Source organism: Rhinolophus hipposideros (genome assembly GCF_964194185.1).
Source record: "Rhinolophus hipposideros genome assembly, chromosome: 3".
Lineage (NCBI taxonomy): Eukaryota > Metazoa > Chordata > Mammalia > Chiroptera > Rhinolophidae > Rhinolophus > Rhinolophus hipposideros.
In genome coordinates this window covers 98,348,278-98,363,202 of record NC_138049.1, presented here as the reverse complement: position 1 = coordinate 98,363,202, position 14,925 = coordinate 98,348,278, and positions in this window count along the sequence as shown.

The window sequence follows — 14,925 nt, the reverse complement described above, 5'->3', positions numbered from 1 at the left end:
CACTTCCTGGCTTAGCAGTGTCCCCTCCTGGGTTCAGGCTGCACAAGGTTGTCCCTTCCCCCTTCTCCCTGTGCATTCACTTCAGCAATAGAGCACCAGCCATGTGCCACTCAGCCAGCCTAGGACGTACAAGAAACCCCCTCACTTCAAATGGATCATCCCCCAGCTTGCACCTGGGCCCCTCAGAACTGGAAACAGCTCAGCGGACCTTTAGGGGAAAGTGAAGACTGTCCCTCCCTCAATGTGTGTCGGCACATACAAGTGTGCACATATGTGTGCATGTGTGGACAGGGCCACATGCACTGCTGATGCCTGGACTCTGTCCGAGGTCCCACATCAGTGTGCTATGGTGTGGTCAATTAGGAGTCCTCTCTGGTGAATGGTTCTGGGGCCCACTAGCCAGCCTGCTTGTCGCTGGGGTGTATCTATGGTGCAAGAACAAGCATGGGCAACAAACCACATGCATAGGGCTTTGAACTTGGTTGGGTGATGCCAGTCTTGGGGCACGTCCCAAACTTTAAGGAAGGGACCAAAGGCAGACGTCAGCCAGGGGAGGGAGTCACATGGCTGGGGGCAACAAGGAAGACCGCATGAGGAAGGTGGAACCCTGGCAGGGCCGAGAGAGTGAGGGAGATCCCTCCTCTCTGAAGACGGGCAAAGGTTTTCCAAATGGGGAACCAGTCAGGATGCCAGGAGAAAGCTGGTATGGTATAACCAACATATGCAAATCAGTTTACACTTTACCAAGCGCGCTCATGTAGCAAGCAACATAGACCGTGAGTGTCCCTGTGGTACTCCAGGGAGGCAAACATTCATGTACCCACTCAGCATCCATGGAGCTGAATGTGTGCCAGGCACGTGCCAGGCCCAGGAGAGAAGCTGTTATAGGTAGGGTAGCAGAGGCTCTGTGAAGCTGACTGTAAAGGCCAGTGTCGAAGTAGTCAGGCCCGGAGCCCAGCTCTGCCTAACTCCAAATGTTCCATCTTCTGCACAAAACTGGGGCGGGGGGAAGGGTAAGCGAGAGAGATAGGGGTTCTGGGCTGATTGGGGGAGTCGTACAGACGAGGCTGAATGGGCTGAGTGTATGTGGGCTGAGGGGACAGAAAAAGTGACAACCTGGGATAGGACCTGTGGGTTTCCTGAAAGGTGTCTCTGAGCTTCCAAGAGATGGGGAGACTCCAGGGCTAGCACCACGACAGCAGGGGAGATGGCACTGTGGCTGGTGGCCAAGGGTGTCCCCTCACTGCTGACTCCATGCCCAAGGCATTTGTAATCAGTCCGGGAAACCTGCCCTGGGTCTGAATCCATGAATACATTTCTAGGTCATCCCCATTCTCTGAGTACCCACTCATGGTCCCATAAATCGCATCTCATTATGACCAGCAGGGCTTCCCAACTCTAAAACTCCTTTTTATTTTAAAAGCAAATTCCTAAAATCTTCTCTTGATGAGAAAAGTATCCGTGCTGGTATTTCAAAGTAGGGATAAAGGAGGAGGAGTTTCCAGGTGCTCCCCAGTGATGCAGCCTCTCAGGCTGTTTTCTGAGGCCCAGGAGACTCCAGCCATCCCTTCTCCTCTCAGTCCCTTAGCAGGAAAGTGCACCTGCATGTTCCTGTTTCTCACGGTCGCGGTGAAAATCGTTAGGTTATCTTCGTCCATCACGATGCTCCCTCCCCACCGAGCATTTGCTATTTTCTCTAAAATAATTGTTACGACAAATCTCATGGAGACCTTAGGCTGCTTAAAGATCCGGGCCGTCTCTGGGCTTTAAACATGTATGTGGCTTTCATTTTCACTTTGCTGCCATGGGCTTTCAACTTCACATCTCCACCCTGCACCTCTCTCCAAGTTTGCATTTCCAGCAGCCCTCCGGACAGCTCCACACGAGTGTCCCATGGTATCTTAAGCGGAAGCAAAGTGTTAACATCCCCTCCAAACGTGCTATCCTCCTTTGTTCCCCTTCCCACCGATGACATCAAATTCATTCAACAAACATGTACTGAGCACCCACTTTACACAGGCCTGTGTGGTGCCGGGGGAGGCCTGGGGAGAGAGAACTTAATGGAGTCTAATATCCTGCCATTACTGTCCTCCCAGGTAATTCTCCTGAGAAACCAAAGAATCACGTTCAGTGTTCCTGTCCCTCACCCCAGTCATCAAGACCTCTCAACATTAGCTGTCTGACTGTCAAATCTGCCCCTTCCTCTTCACCACCCCATCCCGGGTCAGCCTCTCATTGTTGCTGGAGTGGATTACTGAGTCCTTGCTGGTCTTCTGCCTCCAGTCTGTCTTCCTCCAGCTTTTGGAGACCACGGGGATTGTTCTAACTTCCATGGTGGCCGCTGTCTTTAGAATAAAGCCCAGACTCCTTCTCCTGACATCAGAGCCCGCCTACCTATCGTGTTTCTCCAAAAACAAGACCTAGCTGGACCATCAGCTCTAATGAGTCTTTTGGAGCAAAAATTAATATAAGACTGGTCTTATTTTACTACAATATAAGACCGTGTCTTATGTAATGCAAGACTAGGTATAATATAATATAATAATATAATATAATATGACAATGTAAGACCGGGTCTTATATAATATAATATAATGTAAGACCAGGTCTTATATTAATTTTTGCTCCAAAAGATGCATTAGAGCTGCTGCTCCAGCTAGGCCTTATTTTCGGGGAAACACAGTAGGTCTCACTGCTCACCACACACCACACACACAAGGCTGCACATACGTGGGGCTGCTCTGTGTGCTGGCCCTGTCGTCTCCTCGGCTTCCCCCAGTGTGGTTTCCTCCAGGAGAAAGTCCTTCATCCGTTCTCCCTCCTCCACCCCTCTGACACACTTCCCCTCGCCATCGCCCTTTCCCCACAGGGTGAAATCTGCTCGTCCTCCCAGGCTCTATCTAATGCTGTTCCTCTACCAAAGCTCTCCCTGATCCCTGGGCAGAAATAGTCCATCTCTCTCGGTCTTCTCCACACGCTTTATTTTCACCTTTGGGCCAGCACGTATCACGCTTTATCCTGTATGACACCAACTTCAGCGCATGTCGTTTCTAAGAACAATAACCATCATAATAATTAGCATTGCTTGACGGCTGTGCTAATCACTTGTCATATTATCTCATTTAATTCTCAAAAGGACTCTGTGAAGCAGGTGTGTGTTTCCCTGTTTCACAGCATAGGAAGCAGCTCAAGTCCTTGCAATCATCTGTCTGAGGTTCCTTAGCCAGTAAATAACTGCACTGGGCTTTGTGCCCAAGTGCTGTCACCCTGGAGCCCACACCCCTTACCACTCACACAGATGCCTTCTGGGGCCTAGGAGGTCATGGAGGGAGAGACCAGCTCTGATGTTGCTGGGTCCTTCTCGGCCTCCAGCACAAAGCCAGATGTGCAGAACATGTACCAACCCTTGCTTATTACAGAGTGCCAGATCCACTGGCTAAAGCGTTGAAGGGAGGTAGAGGGAACAAAATAGAGAACATACCAGGTAGATGAGGAGAAGAAACTCCAGGGTTCCCTTAAACAGAGTAAACTTCCCCCAACACCCCACTTTCTCCATTTAAATATCATACTTTGTTCCTCCTGTATTCATTTCCTAGGGGTGTCTAACAAAGTACCACAAACTGGGTGGCTTCAAACAACAGAAACGTGTTCTCTCACAGTTCTGGAGACTGGAAGTCTGAAACTAAGGTGTCGGCAGGGCCAGGCTCCCTCTGAAACTTCTAGGGGCGGATATTTCCCTGCCTCTTCCGGCTTCCGGGGGCTCTCGGTCATGGAGGGAGAGGCCTTGGCCTGTGGCTGCATCACTCCGCTCTCTGCCTCTGTCTTCACATGGTCGCCTTCCCTCTGTCTTCTTATAAGGACACCAGTCACATTGGATTAGGTCCATCCTAATGACCTCACCTTATCTTGATTACATCTGCAAAAAACCTATTTCCATTAAGGTCATGTTCACCTATCCCAAAGGTCGGGACTTCCCATAATACAGTTCAACCCATAATACTGCCTATCCATGAGCTCATAACACATAAGACTATAGGAATCTAATAGCACCAAGGACCCTGTCGTCGTACATAACATGACAGGGTTTGTGACAGGCTGCAAGAAGTACTGCTTTCCAAGTCAACACTGCCACATGATGAATCCCTGGTTCTTTAACATGGTTCACTCACGTCATTTTGAGACACATGAATTGACAGCTGGGGAGGAAGACAAACAGTGAGGAGGGAGAAAGGAGTGAGTGATGGTAGTTCCGGGCTGGGTGAGAGCATCGGGTGGGGTCACCGCTGTGACAGCTGCTTATCAGACCTGCTCAGGGGTTTGTGCTGTGTTGGCCCCACGCGAGGTTCCTGCCCGCTTGGGCTCCTTATCTTTTCCAGTTTGGGGTGACTGATGATGACAGTACCACCCTTCTTTTTGTCTAGGCAGGGAAACCATGTTTCCCAAAGTAAGATTTGCCCACCCTGTGTTGTCTGTCACTTCACCACTGACTGCTTCAGCACCCTGGTATCAAATGAGGAAAATAAGAACACGTGAGTTTAAGAGTAAAGGGGGTCAAATATACCATGACGGAAGGAGATTTGACTTTGGGTGGTGAACACACAATGCAATATACAGATGGTGTATTATAGAATTATACCCTTGAAACCTATATAAGGTTATTAACCAATAAATTTAATAAAATTTAAAAAATTCAAAACTAAAAGTGAACAGCTTTGTGCCTCCCCCATTATGAGCCGAGGTGTCCCCAGTCTGTCTGTGGCGCCTTGGAGGCCTTCTGAATAGCCCAGGTAGCTCTGGCTGCTACAGAGAGCTGGAAGGCCTTTACTTCTCTGTCTGAGGGTCTTGGTTGGTGCGCCTGGGCTTCGGCACAGAGTCTAGAAACCTCAGTGCCTTCTCAGAGGGAAGAGAGGAAAGACTATGGATGGAATGCTGACGATGGGACAGGAACAGCGCTGGATTGTGTTGTTAAATAACAATAAACCTGTGGGGTTGTTTTTACTATGAACTCCATTTTACAGATGAGGAAACTGAGACCTGGGATGTTAAAGTGTCTTGCCTACCATGCTCACAACTAGTAGAGTTGAGTCTGTAATGCTAGGTATCTGGCCCAACACGAGGGTGCTGTGTCTGGACCACCGTGTCAGCCTTCACCAGCCAGCTCTAATGGCCTAATCACGTCCCGCCTCAGAAACACTTCGTGTTATGCAGACACTTTGGGCCTGGGTGACAGATGCAGCAGCAGCAACAACCTGGCTTCACATCCCTGTTAAGATTCGTGGCTTCTCAGTTCCTACCTTTCTGGGTGAACTGGCTTAGCTGCTGTTCAGCAGGCTGGCAGGAAACAGCTCTCGCCCACTCTCCCAGCACAACCCCGATTTACGTGTCAGACAGGGGTGCTGACGCCACAGGGCTAACACCGGGCTTCCACAGAACTCTCCCTTTGTGGCTCCTCTGCTACCCCAACAGGGATCCGGGACCAGAGCAAACACTGGCTTGCCTAGGCTGGTCTCAGGCTCAGGAAGACACTGAGGGTGGGAGTTTTCCCCAGGCCATTGGCTCATACAGGCTTCTTTCCCACCCACCCCTCCCGAAGCTTCCATTTAACCAGACAGAACTTGGGGTACAGCAAGGAAGGCCCAGGAAGGTCTGGAGTGGAACCTCAGCACTGGGCTTGCCTGACACCCACTCAGGGCAGGAGGTGCCATAGACGGGCCAGCAGGTATGGGGAATGGCAGGGGGGAGAGCGGTCTTTCCAGAGAGATGCTCTGTGAGGGTGGGCTGTGAGCCCCACCTTGTCTGCTAGTCACCCCTCACTCCCCTCTGCCTCCCCTTCCCACATCTCTTTCTCCTTTACTTTCTCCATCCCTGTGTCTGAACTTCTCTCTTCATCTTGCCCAATCTATCTTATCATTTTTATCTCCTCTAAGATGTTTTTTGTCCCTGTCTTTTCATGTCTTTCTCTATCTCTCTCGCATACTTGCTTTTTTCCTAAACAAAACCTAGCACCCTGGTTTCCAGGACTGGATTGTGGAACAGAAACACACACACACACACCCCACCCCCAAGCAGAATGAATCCAGGGTCAGGTTATAGTAGGAGCCCCATATGTGCACACACACACTGGGGGACCTGGCTTCTGGTCTGCTTCTGCTGCCAACGCGGGGTGCATACCTTGGGGAAGTGTCTTCCCTCTCTACTTCCCATTGCCATGGTGAGGGAGTAGGCTGGGCTAGATGATCTTACAATGTCTTCCAGCAGTGACACTGTAATTCTACAGAAATAGGCTTAAAAGTGACAGCTAAGAGACTCAAGGTTACAAGTCCACAAACTCCTGTTCTCTCCTTCTACCACCTGGGGATTCATGGCAGGGGTTCCAAGAGTTCCAAACACTGAAGCCTGTGGAAGATTTTCTAGAGTCTCATGTTTGATGTCTCATTTTTGTGGTGCCAGAGCCTGAGGTAGGATAGATAGCCTAGGGTATCAACCCCCACACCCCCAGGATACTGAACAAGGCACCTCCCTTCAAGGAAGTAAAACTAGAGATAAACAAGAACTAGGTTCCTTCAGTCCTTCCTTTCTTCCTTCCTTCCTTGCTTCTTTCCTTTGTTCCTTCCTTCCTTCCTTCCTTCCCTCCCTCCCTCCCTCCCTCCTTCCTTCCTTCCTTCCGTCCTTCCTTCCTTCCTTCCTTCCTTCCTTCCTTCCTTCCTTCCTTCTTTCCTTCCCTCTTCCTTCCCTCCCTCCCTCCCTCCCTCCCTCCCTCCCTCCTTCCTTCCTTCCTTCCTTCCTTCCTTCCTTCCTTCCTTCCTTCCTTCCTTCTTTCCTTCCCTCTTCCTTCCCTCCCTCCCTCCCTCCCTCCCTCCCTCCCTCCTTCCTTCCTTCCTTCCTTCCTTCCTTCCTTCCTTCCTTCCTTCCTTCTTTCCTTCCCTCTTCCTTCCCTCCCTCCCTTCCTCCCTATCTCCCTCCCTCCCTCTTTTCTTTTCTTCCTTCCTTCCTTCCCATGTGTATTCAGGGGCAAAGGCGGGGTATCATCCCTCTCAGATCAATCATAGCACACTTGTCATTAGCCCATACAGGGCCCCCCTCAATCCACATCCCTCACTCCCACCCCTTACCACCACCACAGGCAAACACTCTAACCTTTGGGATGCAGCCTGAATAAGTTGTATCTGTGTGTTTATGTCCTTTTGGTTTGCACATACAGTGCTGCATTATAGAACCTGGGCAATGTGCTGGCCCTATGCCCTTGATGCCAGTGCAGTGGGGCACACCACTGGTGTCCATGAGGGTGGGGCAATGAACTTCCATGCCGTCTGCAGTCCTTGCACGGTTCAAGTTCCTTGGGAATGGTGTCCTTTATACTCACCTTTTCGATTCATCTCCGAAGGTGAGTGACGGTGGCCTCTTCTCCACCGGGGTTGCTCTTTGGGGCCAGGCTGGGGAGAATGGAGAGCTTTGACTAGAAGTCAGAGGAGGCCTGAGTCTCGGCCCAGCAGAAAAACTGCTGGACATACCTTCATGAGTGCCCCTCCCATACCTACTCCTCACATCTGCCCCTCCCTACCTGCTCTGCCTTTGTCTTTTTCCCAAGTCACAGCTGAGCCCTTGGACGCCATCACACCACCTTGGACTCCGCCCTGAGATTGGATGACCCTCCTCAGACTGAGGGCCAGAGTCCCAGCCTGACCACCACTGGGGGGGCTCAGGTATGTCTCCACCACTAAGTTTCTGTGACCAGCCAGACCTAGGACCCAAGTTGCTGACCAGCCGTCCTGGAGGGCCCAGGTGTATGGATAAATGTTTCAAAGTGCTGAAACTTTCCTTGTAATAACCAAAAACTAAAAACAACTCAAAGCGACATCAGCAGTAGAATAACTAAACTTATTGTAGTATAATTACACACTGGAATCCTACATAGTGATGACAAAGAACAAAGAAAAATAACATCATGGATGAATTTGACAGGCATTGTGTTGAGTAAAGGAAACTAGACATGAAAGAGTACATGCAGTATCATTCCATTTCTATAAAGTTTAAAATCAGGCAAAACTAGCCAAGTATTATTAACTCATGGACAATTTTATTTGATCTATACACACCCTCCAAACTAAACACACACACATGCACAGAAGCATACACACACTGATGCAGGGGGTGATTTTGAAACCAATTGTAGACATCATATCATTTCATCCATAAACATTTATGGACATAGACTAATAGACAAGTCTATGGTAATAAAAGTCAGAATAGTAGTTACCCTTGGGGAAAGGGTTGATTGGAACGGGGCACAAGGGAGTCTTCTAGTATTCTGGAAGTGTTCTCTAGCACAATCTGAGTAATAGTTATGGGGGTAACTTGATATATGTCCAAATTCAGCAAACATGTGAATAGACATTTCTCCAAAGACATACAAATGGCCAATAAAATGAGCACATGAAATGATACACAACATTATTAGTCATTAGGGAAATGCAAATCAAAACCACACTGAGATACCACTTCATTCCCACTTGTGTGTGTTATGTGCCATTGAATCGGCTCTGACTCCTGGAGATCAGAATGAATGGTGTCCATGACCTGTCCTCAGCAGCCCTGCTCAGCTCCTGTAGACTCAGCCTCTGGCTTCTTTTACGGAGTCAGTTTACCTCATGTGTGGTCTTCCCCTTCTCCTGCTGCCTTCTGTTTTCCCCAGCATTATTGTCTTTTTCAAAGAACCCTGCCTTCTCATGATGTGTCCAAAGTAGGACAGCTTCAGTTTTATTATTTTTGCCTCCAGCGATGTTTAAGCTTAATTTGCTCTAGGACCCACTTGTTCATCTTTCTGGACGTCCAGGGTATCTGTAGAGCTCTCCGCCAACACCACATTTCAAATGAATCGATTTTTTTTTTTTCTATCAGCCTTCTTTCCTGCCCAACTTTCATATCTGCACATAGTAACTGGGAACACGAGGGTGTGGATGAACTTAACCTTGGTCTCTAATGACACATCTTTGCCCTGGGTGATGTTTCCTCATTCTTCCATTGCTGCCCTTCCAGGGGTGGCTATAATTAAGAAGACTGACAATAGCAAATGTTGGCTAAGATGTGGAGAAACTAGAACCCTCCCATATTCCTGATAGGAACGTAAAATGGTACAGCCACTTTGGAAACAGTCTGGCAGTTTCTCAAAATGTGAAAGTACCCCGAAACTCAACTCCTATGTATATATGCAAGAGAATTAAAAATATATGTCCACACAAAAACCTGCACATGAATGCTCATAGTAACATTATTCGTAATAGCTAAAACATGGAGACAACCCAAATGTTCATAAACTAATAAATGCATAGGCAAAAGGTGGTATATCCACACAATGGAATATCATTCAACAATAAAAAGAAAGTACTGATACACGCTACAACATGGCTGAACCTTGAAAACATTATGCTAAGCGAAAGGAGCCAGTCACAAAGGACCATATATTACATGATTCTATTTATATGAAATGTCCAGAATAGGCAAATCCATAGAGACAGAAAGTAGGTTAGTGGTTGCCAGGGGCGAAGGGCAGGGAAGAACAGGGAGTGACTATTAGTGAGTCCAGGGTTTCTTTTTGGAATGATGAAAATGTTCTGAATTAGATAGTGGCAACGGTTGCACACTGTGAATATATTAAAAACTGAAACTTTAAACAGTCTATTTAATAAGTGGTGCTGGGAAAACTGGACAGACACATGCAAAAAAATGAAACTGGACCACCTTCTTATGCCACATATAACAATCAATTCAAAATGGATTAAAGACTTAAATGTAAGACCCAACATAAAACCCCTAGAAGAAAACATAGGAAGTAAATTCACAGACATTACGCTTAGTAATATTTTTACTGATATAGAGATCGGGCAAAGGAAGCAAAATTAAAAAAATGGGACTATATCAAACTAAAAAGTTTTTTCACAGCAAAGGAAACCATCAATAAAACAAAAAGGCATCCTACTGAATGGGAGAAGATATTTGCTAATGATACATCTGATTAGGGATTAATATCCGAAATTTATAAAAAATGCATACAACTCAACACCAAAAAAACAAACAACCCAATTAAAAAATGAGCAGAGGACACGAAGAGACATTTCTCTAAAGAGGACATACAGATGGCCAACAGACATATGGAAAAACGCTTAACATCACTAATCATTAGAGAAAAGCAAATAAAAACTACAAAGAGATACCACCTCACCCCAGTCAGAATGGCTATCATCGATAAATCAACAAGCAATAAGCGCTGACGAGGATGTGGAGAAAGGGGGACGCTTGTACACTATAGGTGGGATTACAGATTGGCGCAGCCACTATGGAAAACAGTATAGAGGTCCCTCAAAAAATTAAAAATAGAACTACCTATGACCCAGCAATTCCACTCCTGGATATCTATCCAAAGAAATCCAAAACACTAATTTGAAAAAAATACACGCCCTCCTAAGTTTATTGCAGCACTATACACAATAGCCAAGATATGGAAACAATTGAATTGTCCAGTGATAGACAATTGTATAAAGAAACTGTGGTACATTTTATACAATGGAGTGTTACTGGGCCATGAAGAAGAATGAAATCTTACCATTTGCAACAACATGCAAAGAGAACATTATGCTAAGTGAAATAAGTCAGTCAGAGAAAGACAAATACCATATGATCTCACTTATATGTGGAATCTAAAGAACAGAATAAACGAGCAAACAAAACAGAAATAGACTCAGAGATATAGGGGAAAAAAACTGATGATTGCTAGATGGGAGGGGTAGGAATGGGGGAGAAGGTAAAGGGATTAGAAAGTACAAATTAGTAGACACAATATAGTCACGGGGATGTGAAATACAGTATGGGGAATATAATCAAAATGTTGTAAAGATTATGTAAGGTGCCAGATGGGTATTGGACTTATCAGGGTCATCACGTCATAGACGGTGTAGATGCCTGACCACACTGCATTGTACACCTGAAACTGAAGTATAATAACATTGAATGTCAACTATAATTATATATATATATATATATATATATATATATATATATATATATAGTGCCAAAATTATATATATATAATTATATAAATATATAATTATATATATATAGTGCCAAAAAAAGTATACACGTTTTAAGAAAGGAAAACTGTATTAAAATTGTAATACTCAATGTATACCAATAACAAAAGATGAATACAAGCCATGTTTGATTTCTGCAGTTACAAGAGCTGCTCAAAGTGGTTCCCATCAGCGTCCAGACACTTCTGATTATGGCGAACTACTGCTTGAGCAATGTTGACTAAAGTGTCCACTTGTATACACTTTTTGGCACCCCCGGAATATATTCATTCACAGGATGTAAAGTACAGCGTAGGGAATACAGTCAAGGGTATTGTAACAGCTGTATACAACGTCAGAGGGGTAGTAGATTGGGGGGCTATCACCTTGTAAGGAGTGTAAATGTCTAACTATTACGTTGTTTTGTACACCTGAAACTAATAAAACGAAAGAACTGAAACTTTAAAACTGTGAATTTTGTAGAATGTGAATTATGTTTCAATAAAGTTCTCATATAAAAATCACTAAGCTGCACACTTAAGATTTTGTATGTTACTGTGTATATTATACATAAGTAAATAAACCAAGAGGTTTACCTGACAGCAAAGTTTAAAATAATCAGTGCTAAGAGTAAAAAAGTGAAATGCAGAACAAGATCCATAATACTCTTCTATTTGTGTGAACTCAAAACCATATGTGTACAAAACAACATTGCCTTTCTCAAAGGATTCATGCTAATTCAAGAATGCATACTAGATTGTCCCTCAGGGAATCCTCATTTCTGCCTCTGATTTGTGTCCTCCCCTAAGCCCTAGATGTAGGCTGCTTGCCCCAGTTGCCACCAAACCCCGACTGAACTCATTCCCCTGGGCTGAACCCTGCAGCTCCTCCCCATTGTCTATGAGCTCCCAGGGCTGACTGCTGCCCCACTTGCCTTCTGAATTGAACCTTCTCTTGGAATGCCTTTTACAAAATTCGAGTATCCTGGTACCTGTGATTGTCCTGACCATCCATGAAATCTACATGCTGTTCTTCCCCTGGGCAACCTTCTGTGTTGGGTCAGATTCCCAAGCCCAACTCCAGCTTGAGCAGTGTGCTTCCATTCCTCTGGCTGGCTGAGTGGTGCCCAGCATCCACCCTGATTGATAACCCAGTCTGCTGGTGCGCAGGCACAGATGCGCAGGAATTGAGAGGGCTGTGTCACAGCCTTACCACACTGACAGGGCGTACATCTTGCCACACAGTGCAATAGACTCAGCATGAGGAGCATTAGAAATGACAAACACAGATACTTGTCTTATCAAGTGAATGGACTGATAATGAGCAATCCCCTGGATTGTCCAGATATTGATGTATCTCGAGCACCCGTTAAGAAGCTCTTTACTGCAGTGTGGACCTCGCTAAAGAGACTTGTACAATTACTGTATGTGTTGGGTGAGCCTCTTTAGTTGCAGACAACAGAATCCTCTCTAGGTAGTTCAAAGAGAGAGCAGTTTAATACGGAACAGAGCTCACCCAATCATCAGAACTGCTGAAAGGCAGTCTCTATGCTCATCTACTGGAAACAAATCTATGCCTCTGTCACAGCTGAGAAGCTGCCATCACCCCAACCACAAAACCATGCTAGCAAAATGAGTGTTCCACCCCTTGTCTGGTCTTTCATTGAATTCAGTCCCCAATTAAAGCCTCTGTTACTTCTAATTAGAATTCATATTAGAAGCTAGCAATAGGGTAACCCACCACCCCAGTTTGCCCAGGACTGGGCAGTTCCCAAGACACAAAATTTTCAGTGATAAACCAGAAAAGCCCCAGGCACACTGGGACAAGTTGGTCACCCTTGGTAGGAATGTGTGGTTTTGGGATTCGACACTGGGAAGTATGGAACTGTCAAGCTGCAAAGCAGAGGATAGATGATTGGGGACATCCACAATGACAGATAGGCTCTAAACTGCATGTGAAAAATAATAAGTTACAATCACCGCTTATTGGGTATTTACTATAGGCATGTGCTTGCTAAGTGCTTTATTATTACTATCGTTATTGTTTTATTATGATCTCATTTAATCTTCCCCACAAAGCCATGCAAGCATATGATTGGTCTAATGCTGTTTTAAGTCCAGCTCTCATGGATTGTACACTGTTGTGGGAAAGACAGACAACAAACAAAGTAAATAAATGGGAGCATGCAGAAGTCTAATGAAGATGAGAACAGAGCAAAGCCACAGACAGTGACCGGGCAGGCATGGCTACTTTAGCGAGGGTGGTCAGGGAAGGCATTTCTGAGGGCGTGACATCCGAACTAAGACCTGAGTGATGAGAGGGAGCTGGACACACAGTGATCTGTGGAAAGGATGGTCTAGCCAGAGGGGACAGCGACGGCAAGACCTTGAGGTGGAAACGGAACTTGGCACACTCAGGGAACAGAAAGCAGTTCGATTTGGCCGCAAGAGAGCCAGAGCAGAGAGTGGTATAAAATGAGACTTAGGTCTGGTAGATTATGGTAAGGAGTATGGATTTAATTTTAAGATCAATGGGGAGTTAGTGGAAGGTTTTAAGCAGGGGAGTGGTATGATTTGATTTTCATTTTTTATCCAAGTCACAAAGCTAATGAATGAGAAATGAAATTGGAAGCCAGATCTATCTCACTACAGAGCCCTGTTCTCAACTACCATGCAAGCTGACTCCATCTAGGATTAATGAGCAAGTGCCCCTGTCTGTTTTTGTTCACCCACATTCATTCTGTGTGTCTATACAAGTAAGTGTTGATCTCTGTATAGCGATGGTTCTCAACCCGGGGGCGATTTTCTCCTCCGGGGGACATTGGGCAATGCTGGGAGACATTTTTGATTGTTACAACTTGGGGGGAGGGAGATGCTGCTGGCATCTAGTGGGTAGAGGACAGGGAAGCTGCTAAACATCCTCCAATGCACAGGACAGTGCCTGCAACAAAGAGGTATCCAGGTCAAAATGTCAATATACTGCTCTGCAGTGAAAAGCGTAGTCATTTTCTCATGTGTACAACGATAGGTCAACTCAAATGCAACCTGAGGCTCCTTCCAACTCTCCCAACATGTGTTCTGTGCTTGGGAGACAGCTCTTCGGAGCAGGTAGCACGCCTGCAGCATGCATTACAGGGGCTGTTCATTCTACCACAAAGCCAGGCAGATCCCGGCAGCCTGGCAAAGAAAGCAAAGTGGGGGTGGGGTGTGGAGTGGGGGAAAAACAACTGGTTTGGTTGAACTTTTCGCTGCTGTGTTTCCCAGTTGCAAAGCAGCCAGGCAGTAGGACGGTACACTGAGCAATTCCCAACAGCAGGCCTGTGGAGAGAGATGGGCTCTGACCCAGTCAGGACGCACTCTCCTCAGGCTTCCCAACACTCACCTCTGGGTGTTGGGGCTGGAAAGGTCCATAGATGACCAGCTGCCCCTCACACACTGCACAATTACATTTGCACGGGCTGCATCTACTCCTGTCACCTGCACTCTCCAGTGACATCTGAACACGTCACGCCTGCTGCACACCCAAGGACACATTCCAGGCCTGCATATTCACACAGTCCCCACCTCCCCCTGGAGAAGCCCGGTCCACACCGTGCTGACTGACAAGAGACTGCCGGGCACTTGGTGCACATGCGCGCACCTTCCACTTTCCAACGCCATAGAACGACCACACTCATTTGTACCGCACACAGTACCTAGGACCTGCTAAGATGGATTGAGTGCTTCCCACGTGCCGCCTGCAGTATGAAGCACTTTTATACATGACCTCTTTATTGGGGTGCCTTCCAAAGCAAACCTTGAAACAGAAAAGTGGGAGCAAGTACTTTAGTACTTGGGAGGTGATCTGGGAATTGTTATGGGCA